Raw genomic sequence first — 11,230 nt, forward strand, 5'->3', positions numbered from 1 at the left:
TTATTTGATTGACATAAGTTTTGCTAGTACCATTTCGTCAATATTAGAAACCGATGGTGGTTTTCATCATTGTATGCGATACATAGGATGATTAGAATATGACGACTAGCATCAAATAATGTCCCGAGAGATAGAGTCATTGTGTAATCAATCTAGTTTAGGGTTTATAGTTGTACTTAATTATGACTATTAAGTGCATAAACTCTAAATAAGAATATAAACTGGTTAAGATACAAAAGAGGTTTCACTTTTGTGACCCTATACACCACGATTTGATGTATGTCTAGCCCATTATCAAGGTGAATATATTCTAAACCAAACTAGAATGATACATCATGTAGATGATGCAAGACTCAAATTGGTAACCAAAGATTAAACCTTAAATTCTGGAATGATGAACGCAAAGAGTTATCGAGTACTCTTGGAACCATTAGATTGTTAATCTTATGGTATATGTGTATCTTGTATTCAAAGCAAGATGTCTCGTGCCTTTTGGTTGAAAAGGAGATCGAGGTTGTAAATCATTGATCCAAAATAGGTTGATCATTTTCTTTTACCAACGATTTAAGTTGACGCTAATGTGTTCACTTAATAAGGTAAATAGAGAAATCTTTGAAGAAGTTCAAAGAGTTCAAAGAATCACGATTTAGTCGTGATGGGATTATCAAAGTGAAGACTTTGATATAAGCCAAAGGAAATGTGATATAGTATCACAAATTAATCTCTCTTACCACGCATTATGGGATAATGTGTGGTTGGATAAAGAAGTCAAACGCCATTCGATATGGTTTGGACTTCAATCAAGTTACTTTGAGTTACTTGATCCTTTTGGGGATTTTATGATTTTGTCTAAATTATTTTTCCACTAAATCTAAAACGAATCATATGAGATATGAAATGGTAGGGTACCATGTTTGTAAGTTTTTCAAAAGAAACAAATGCTCATTTTTCCTTACTATAATCACGAGTACAACCGGTTTGTGGCTCGTGAAGCTGTCTTTCTAGAATACAAGTTTATTTCTAGAAGACAGAGTGGGAGAAATTATTCAAGAGCCACAAAGAATGTTATGTCGCAAGAAACTGGTCTTTCTTGGCTACATGAGACGTTTTGTGTAAGACGTTGTTTCTTCAAAACCTAGGAGGTTAAAGTCATCACTTGTTGAAGTTGATGAATTAGTGTTACTTTTAGAAAGTAAAGAGTTTGCAACTTACAAAGAAATTGTTTGATTCAAATTACTTCTGGAAAGTAATGAACATATGACTTACATTAGAGTGTTTAAGTCACAACTCAATACAAGGCTTAGAGCCATGAAAATCCAAAATAAATTCCAAGTGAATTGTTAGATATCAAAGCTTGATTGGTAGCAAAGGGTTTTGCACTAGTTGAAATGTTTAAGTCTATTTGGATCTTCTTAGGGATTGTGTTTCATTATGATATACATATAGCAAGTGAATCTAAAACCTACTTCTTCAATTAGAAGGAATGTATTCAATACATGTCTTGAGTTTTGTAGATTCTTGCAATCCTAAGATAATGTGAAACTTAAGAGAGGATCTTAAGTAGGACATCAATAAGTTGGAATCAATGTTTTGATCATGTTATAAAACTTTTCTCGATGAGTCGAGAAGTTGTGTTTATACATGAAGTTTAGTGGGAGTTACGAAAATTTTAATTAGTTTTATATGTGGATGACATATTAATTATTGGGAATGATTTAAGACTTGGAGTAATATAATACATCTTTAATATCCAGATTTATGTAGATAAATCCACATGATATTAGCGTCAAATAAGAAGTCTTATGTTGATAAGATTCATGACTAGTTCAATCAAGTTGAACATATTTGATTGATTCCATTTGCTTCCGCTGCCGGATAAATCAAATGAGTGATGATGTATAGCACTTCATATACTTTGAGTATGATGAATTATTTCAAATCGAATTTAAGTAATAGTTACCAAATAGCCATATTGATTATTCTTAAGTGCTTGAAGAAGCATTAAAAATGCAAAGTTAAGTGTTTTTGAAATTCACAAATTTGTGTAAGGGCTTACACTAATGACTGTTGAGATTGCATAAGGTTTTGGACAAAAACCGTATTCAAAACACCTAAAGATGGTTAAGGAACCATTGTGGCTATGTTATTTAAGAAATGGATTTGTTAGAATCGTTCTAAGCGATAAAGAACAATGAGGATGCTCACAACGGAAATTGAGTACACTTGCAATCATGAGATGTGCGAGAGGGATGGGTCCCGCACACTGTGAAAACAGTGGGAGCTATTCTAAGGCTATAGGGCCTATGTCTAGATTGGATCTAGACACGTACTCAGAAAGTTTTGTAATGCAAATGTTTACATTACAAAGGAAAACGAGTATGTAGTAAGTTTGAGTAAGGTACAAGAAGTTGATAAAACCTACTAACCAAAGCCTTTTCATAGGCTTAACATGATGAGTCATGTCATTTCAATTGGATTGAGATGAATAACTACATACAAGATCAAATTAGATTATAGAATATGAAATAGTAATCAGGCATTGACTATTCATATGTGATAATCACATTTGTCGTTCGAGTTTTTATAAAACTCCTTTTATACTTTGTTACATCCAAACGGGTTGTAGAGACAACATTGAACCCCGTTAAAGTGAATCCGGATTAACATGGTATTCGCCCATAGTCACTTGTATGAGGTGACGTCTCGAAGTGACTAGAGTGTGATGCGATTGATGGCAAGTTCAAGTGCCATAGAGTAATGTGAAATGACTAGTCGATCACATAGGCAGACTGTTAGGAACACTTTGTCGGGCCTTATGACCGCTTATAGAGTTCTGGCAAATTTATATAGCTTGGTCGTGGCGAGAGCTACTATAGTATTCTAATGAGTCGATTCTTTTGACTAAAGACTGTTCGCCCAAGGTGGCACAGTTTCAGATTAACTTTGATTTATGTTACTACGACCTTCGTAAATGGGGTCAAATGGGCATATTTTGGGTTATGATGGCTGTGGCTAGTCGAAGGGAATAGTGCGATAGGAATTGTCCACCCCTTTGTCAGGATTATAACAATATCTCAGGGCCACTCGAGGAGTAATGAACTGGAAATGCGTGGCCACGCTCGGAAAGATATCTATGGTAGATAATTCCGGTCAATTAGTTATTCTCCAGATCGAGGAAACCACTCTTGATATGATCACTTGCAAGTACGACCTGAAAGACACCTTGCATTGAGTGGGAGATAGTAATAGGACAAGAGAATTGGTGACGCACACTTGTCGAGGACAAGTGGGAGATTGTTGGAATATGTGTCCTCCGACAATAATGCGATCACAACTGTCGATCATGATGATCACATGTTTAAATCTCATTTTAAGAGTACATGCGGGATGTAATATTTTACAGTCAACTGGTCCACACATATCGTTAATGATTGGCTGACTAGAGTTTGACATTACTGTCGTGCGACGGTGGTGATCAGTTGATCCCCTTAGGTCATACCTATAGGGAAATACTCTTAATTGATTATTTAATTAATCGTATGTCGATACGAGTTAATTAAACTGCTTAAAATTGACGGATGATTTGTGAGTAAGATTAACGTGTCTTATTATAATTCGATTAAATTGGATACGGTTTAAGTAATCGAATTGTTTTATTACTTGGATAAAATTATTGTTTACGAAACAATTAAAATTGAAATTGAATAAATGATTTATTATAAATACAAGACGTTGTAATTTATAATTTGATGAACCGTTTTGGTACAAGTAATTACGAATTACTAGTCGATTTTGTGTATGACATATTTTATGACTATGTTGATTTTTAATATGTTAAAAATACATTACAATTTCACATGTCAAGTAACATGTCACATTTGTCACAATTGACAAATGACAAAATAAAATGGACTACCCATTTTATTTAAGTGTGCCGAAAAAGGGAGGGAGTATTAGGTTTATATTGTGTTTTTATTTTTAAGTGGAAAACACAATGATCAAACCCTACTTGTAGCCTTGCATGCCTATTTTTCTTGGGTAGAAAAACAAGCTCATGCATTGGCTTCTACTCTCTCCTCCAACCGGTTTTTCCAAGAGAAAAGATAGAGTTTTTTCTCTATCATTCATTCACAACTTCAACTTATATTTTCTAGTGTAAGAAAATGAATTCTCTCGATAATTTGTGAATACTTAGAGAAACAAAAACCACAAAAACCACACAAATCACTCCTCTCTTGACCGAAATGTTCAAGAGAACAAATTAATATTTTTGTGTCAGTTTTTATAGTAAGACTTATATTATTACTAGATCATAATAATATTAGTTATTAAGAGGTTTCCTTGGGTATACACTTTTGGGAGAGGTTCTATTTTGAACCTTGTTCATCCATTTTAAGGAAAGCTCAAGAACTAACAAATAGGTGAATTTGTTGGTGCCCTTATATCCGAAATCCCAAAGTAAGAAAGACGATTTCTTCACTTATCTTGTTGTAGTTTGCATGCATAAGATCTAATATTTATTTTATGACTAAATAAATTATTACATATATGAATATGTCAAATTAATGTGATTATGAATTCTAACAGTTCGACTACATATCGCTTTGACTCGGGATTTACGGTTCTGGGACAATAAAGGACGGTTTTGCCCTCCCCCTCCCCGGACTCCGATTTGACTCTAATTACTGTCAAAACGACTGTAATGGCACCTAGATGACAACCATGAGGTAGTCGCTGACCTGGCAAAAGCAACCCGACCCGATTAACCCGACCCGAAAAGGCTGACCCAAGACCCGAAGTGACCCGAACTACATCACCCGAATGTGACCCGAAAACCCGAATTGACCCGACCTGACCTGAATATGACCCGAGATTTCTTGACCTGAACTGGCCTGACCCTAAAATGTCCCGATCCGAAACCACCAAACCCGAAAATGACCCGTCAAAATATAACTCTAATTGAGCCGAAAAGACTTGAAATGGCAATTTCTCGATTATTCAATGACCCGACCCAAAACAACCCGGCCTGCTTGACCCAAAACAGACCCGACCAACAAACCCGAAACCCGAAATGACCCGTCTTGAGCCGAGTTAACCCGAAATCAATGAGAAACCCGAACTGACCCGACCCGTATTGACCTGACCTGAACCCGACCCGTTAACTCGTTTTGCCAGGTCTAGGTAGACACAAGTGTATGAGTTAACTTTTATTAACCGATTTACGAATCGTTATAAAATCGCGACATACGCTAAACATGCACTGAGTGTTTGGTGGGAGGTGTAGAAATGAGGTATCTACATAAACACTATATATACCCCCAATTTATAATGTTTGAGCAAAAAAAACCTAGATCTAGTTTTTCATTTCCAAGTTTTGAACTTTGTTAATCTTTCCTTAATTCTTTCATAATTAGCCTTTAATTTCTCTAAAATTAGCCTAGTTTTAGATCTAGTTTTGGGTTGTAAGAAGATTGAAGTGATTCACTTTTCCAATCAATCCAAGTTTCATACTTTTGCAATCTAGTTAATATAATTTCCTTCCCTTGTTCATTTGGATACATTTGTCGTTCATTTAGTTTTGCATATTAGTTTAATTGTTGGAAATTGTCTTGTTTGTTGCTAAAATAGAGTAATTCTCTCTCCTGTTTGTTTGTTCATGCTTGTGAGTTAAGTTCTTCTAGCAAAATTTGAATCCTTAGTTTACTTGTCATCAAAGTCTCTTCCTTTTTTATTAATCCATCTTAATATTTGTCTAATTAGTTTATTGTCATAATCCAAGTACCAAGCCGATAAACTCAAGTCGAAAAAGTCCCTGATCTTACAAACAAAAAGATATAACACCAACGCAAAAAGCAAAGGACCCAAAGGGTCACCCTGTTGGACCCTCTAACAAGACTACAAGCTGTGCTCACCATAATATAAACGGGCAGAACAAGAATAACAAAACTTCACCCATCGGGAAAGAAAAGGCAATGACGACGAACCTCTTGTAACATGATCTCACGATCGACCAAGTTAAAAGCATTTTGAAAGTCAACCAGCAACATGAAAAGGCCCACATCATCCCCACGATCCTCTACAAACTGATTAAAGGCGTGGAAAATAGTGTAACACCCCCTCATACCAAGGTGCCTTACCAGGACCACCCTAACATGAAAGGATGTTACCATCTCGGTTGCCCGATGTTAGTATATATCAAAAGCGTCTGTCCCAAACACATTTATTAAAAGTAATGTAAAAGTAAATGGTTACAATAATCCAAAATCCAACAAAAGTGAATTCAAATGTTAACAACTACACAATCATAAGCTAAGACTCGCAACTGTGATACTACAACTGGTGTGACGACTCTCCCATGACCGCCCGAGCTCACCAAAAGCAATACCTGTCACAGCCTGCTCACCATCCCCGAATGGATCACAGCAGATTCCACAAAACAACAACAATAAACTTATTGAGGACCCCACTTAAAAATCACTTGACCTCAAAATAATAAACTTGAGAGAAGGGTAGGATGGGTAGAATTAGGATTTTATGTGGTAGTCTGTTTGTGATTGTTAATTGTTAGGTTTGTTGATTGTTAGTTATTAGTTTTGGTGCCACTAAAGGTTGGTTATGCCAAATGTAGAATGCTTCCACTTTCTTGATATTTCTTTTCGTATTCAGTGTATCTTACCTTAATCTTCCATTTTCGTTGGTCATTCGTCTTTCAAATTCCTCTTATCTCGCCTAGGTAACTACCTTTCAATTCTTTCTCCCGTTTCATCTTAGGTTCGTTTTCTTCTTATAATAAAGTCCATGTGGACACCTTTCTTTTATACCGCTGGATAGTTCCCTTGTTCAAGAGAACCCAGTTTTGAGAGAATGTATCATTGGAGGGCGTGAACGAGTGGAGAAATTGATTGTTTAAGGTTTGAGTTGTATAGGAGAATATAATTTGGGATCATTTGGTTAGTCTTGTTAGTTGTGCTTGATATGAGAATTTAGTGAATTGAGAAATACCTTGGGATTTATGTCTATAGAGAGCTTGTTTGTTATAGATGATTAAGCATGGGTACTACCTTAGCACATAGGATGGAATGAACCTAAGCTACTTCATTTGAGAGTCTCGATATTAAATGGCCCTAGTTTCCCTAAAGCCTTTTATATTGTTATAATTGCTAGGATTGGAAATTAGTATTGAATACTTATTGAGGAACTGTTGGGATTGTATGCTGTAAATAGACATTTATATAGCTTTCACATGATAGAATGTTAGAATTTATGTTGGTAAGTAGGACTTTTTGCCCTCTTAAGGTTAAGTGGGTGTCTTACTTGACTTATGTGGTGAGTCTTGAGTGGTGTGGGCTAAAATATTCAAGCTGGGACTAGCTGTGACTAGGTCCTAGGTGAGTATTTCGGCCTTCATCATAGATAGGTCTTTATAGTCTCTGACGAGTATATGTTCACTGCTTGATAGCCTTTGTGTTCCTGACTAGTGGATGTTTATCCAAGTTGGGGCATGACCTCAGGTACTAATTTTGATAGTATGGGGTCAGCTTAAGTACTAGCCGACCCTTCGGTGGTGTCCTTAGGGTACTCACTTCACTTTGTTTTAAAAAAAGTTGTGAGTCTTGGGTGCGGTGGTGTGTATCCGCATGTCTAGGTCTGCGCAGATTTTAGGCTAGGGTTGTGTTGTCTCTTGGCCATGTTTTCTTAATAGTAACCGCTGAGCCAAGATACCGGTTCGATTACCTTCCCTACCTCGTGGTATAGACTTGAGTTACAAAGTGACTATTGACCGTACTAAGAACTTATGCCTGTCTTTGATATATTGCCCTTTCTTGTATGGTGATTTTATGAATCTGTAATAGGTGAGATGTAAGCCGGTTCTGATTGATAAAGTTTGGATTACTATTTGTTATCGATTCACATGATAGTTTAGTTTGGTCGGTTTAGGGGGTCATTTGTTAGAATACATGATAAGTAAATGGTTTATCAAATTGTTTACATGTTACATTACATGTTACATTAATTTTGACGATTCGTGGCTGGGAGGACTCGAAGTTACTCCCCACTGAATTGTGGCTTTCGTGTTTGTATAAATGCGATTGACAGGTTGTTGATGCTTAGTTGGGGTCACAGACGGCTAGTGAGCAAGGAACCTTGGACCTAGTTTTGGCTATTTTATTAGTAAACCTTTTTACACTTTTGGTTTGTATATAATTTGAAGGGACTTCGTATTTGTATAAAATGCGAATGACAGGTAGGTGATGCCTATATGGGGTACATGGACGAGCTAGCGAGCAAAGTAACCTTGGGACCTAGACTGGTTTTATTTCATTGTGACCCTTAAACTTTTTTTTATGTCACATACATTTTAGGGACATATGTCTCCCTTTTCTATTTTGGGTTTGTATCTTTACTTTTTCTTATCATTAGCTATGTATGTAAAGTAGTTCATTAGCATTGCAGGTTTTGGCACCCGCTTCTGGGAATGTTGGAAATGTTGTGATTGGTTTAGAAAATTTTTGAAATGACAGGTTTTTGGCTAGTTGAACCAATTACAAACATATCCTACCAGTTTTTCTGTAGAATTACGTGTTTACTTTTCCGCGATAAGTAAGGGTGTCACAGAATATGTTACCTTAAGCTAGGAAATAAGCAATTAGCACCTCAAAACCGAAACCCTAACCACAACTAGCCGCTATCCTCAACAAAATACGAGTCCCCGAACTCGTCTTCCAATCCTTCACCAAATTAAACAATAAAAACACAAAAATTAAGCAAAAATACCGAATTTCCGAAAATTGGTCTTAAAATAACTTAATGAAAATTGAAATTAGAACATACTAAGTTGTAGATCGTGGCGAGGGGATTCCGGAAAGGTAAATTATGCGAAAAACGGACTAGTAACGAAGATTTTATGGCCTAAACAGCTTGAAATTTTGTGAAAATTGTGTTTTGGGAAAGATAAGGATGAAGAACACAGGAAAATCTGAAAAAAAAGAGTAAAGGGGAAGGGGAGCCGTGTAAGAGGAAAAGAAAGGACGGGATTCGGGTTTGAGTCGGGATTTTTCGAGTCGGTTTTGACTCGTTTCGATAATAATTAAATCCGTAAGTCAAATGCAAATTCCGTCAAGTCCAAAGTTTTTAAACACGAGATTACAATAAAATTGAGTAGTCATACGACCCATTTCCAATTTCGTTTACCCAACGTTCAAACGAATTGTCATTTTCCCCCCGATACGCCCTTATTTCGAAATAAAAGATTTTACACGGTTTAAACTATTTTTAAACATTTCAAAACTATCAAAATAAATACTTTTCTTCAAAATATAATAAAATTATATTTCTTTGAATTATTTTTACTTTGAATACATTATTGTCAAATTTTACTTGATTAATTAATTATTTTCGAAATATATTAACGGTCCGAAATTTACGGGGCGTTACAATCACCCCTCCTTTTAAAAAGTTTCGCCCTCGAAACTTAGAAGGAGAAATTATAGCAATAAGAAAATATAGGTATCTTTTCAATGAAACGGTGATACTCTTGTTGATCAGACAAGAACATCCATATTCATATCAAGATATAAAAATATTTCTACACCAATAAATGAGAAAACCCATTATTGGAACGTCTCCAACAACGAGATTTAACATTCACTAATGTTAAAACCATTGAAAATCATGAAAGCATTTTCAAACTTTTAGTTTAAAATTCTATAATAAAAATAATATCTTTACTAATTGTGATTAAATATGGCTTAGTAACTCGGAAAAAGTAAGAAAAATAATACCTTACGGAAATAAATCAAAATTTCATTTTCAAATCCTTAAAAATAGGTTAGGTTTGCAGAAGTGACATAAACTTTCAAGAATGAATCGAACTAGTAGCTTGAAATATTTAGAAATTCCCCGAAGTGAAAAGTAATTTAGACATCATAGAAGCAGGTCTGCTAAAAAGATTCAAGCTTAACTGATCAAAAAGAGCTATGATGAATTTTATGGGGTAAGAATTGAAGTCATAATTACAAGGATGTCAAAGATAGAGTTTCATAGGTTACCAACATCAAACTTACGAGAGGAGTATGATGATGTAAGGAAGAGAGATATGAGCGGTAACGCTCATGATCAAGGAAGAAGGGAGATTAGACACCAAGGAAACGCCAGACACTCATATCTCCAATAACAACATCACTCCCAAGAGTCTCCTCAATCGCTTATGTTACTTTTTCCTAACATATTCCCTGGAACAAGATATTTCACTATAAGTGTGATCTCAACGCTCCAAATTCTCAAACATCCCGAAACGACCTTCACAAGCCTAAGGTCAAGACTTCCAACAAAGCTGTATTTGTATCCCACTAGTATCAACTATGGGTTCCTCAAAAAGTAAACCTTCAATCAAGAGTCCCAATACCATGCTCTAAACTCCAAGAGAAGGTTCCTCAAAAATTCCACAAGGTTCTCACTTCAAAACAAGGTAGTAACATACCAACCTCAATTTATGAAAAATCAATAGGATCTCAAGTTTCTCTATCCTTTTACTTATTAAGGATTCTCAAAAGCAGAACTACACCCAGCTCCAACATTGTCTCATCATCTCAAGCACTCAATGCGACCTCAAGGTCTATAAAACTATAGGATTAACAAATTCTTCTCAACACTAAGTCTCTCTAAACTCAAGAACTCTCAAGAGTCAACTAGAATGCCAAATCACATCACCAAACTATTCTGGTCATCAACATCCCCAAGGAGTATTCTTTCAAATTTGATATCCTAAACTTACTTACCATCAAATTCTCAAGGTACAAGGTCATAATTGTAACAACACTTTATCACCTCAGAGTTTCTAAAACCATAAATTGAAATTAGGTTCCTTAGCCTAACAATTGGTGTCATCCATACCATTACCCTTTCTAGTTACCAAAACAAGTGCTAAGACTTCCCAACAATGTAGCTTACTCTCACTCTCATAACATACTTCAAGTAGTAATCAATATCACCCTCTAACACCAACAAATAATCCCACATGATAACATATACACTATCAAACCCTCATATCCAAAATGATTATGGAAGCCCAACCCAAACTCGGCTACTTAGTCAAACCTATATCCTCAAATCACATCTTACAAACTCTGTAAACATGGTCAACAGGGTACCAACTATACTAAGGAGGTAAGGAGTGATAACAGAATAGAGAAAAAGTAAAACATTTACGAAGGGTGCATGCATCTCGCAA

The sequence above is a fragment of the Silene latifolia genome, chromosome 2 (genome assembly GCF_048544455.1).
Source record: "Silene latifolia isolate original U9 population chromosome 2, ASM4854445v1, whole genome shotgun sequence".
NCBI lineage: Eukaryota > Viridiplantae > Streptophyta > Magnoliopsida > Caryophyllales > Caryophyllaceae > Silene > Silene latifolia.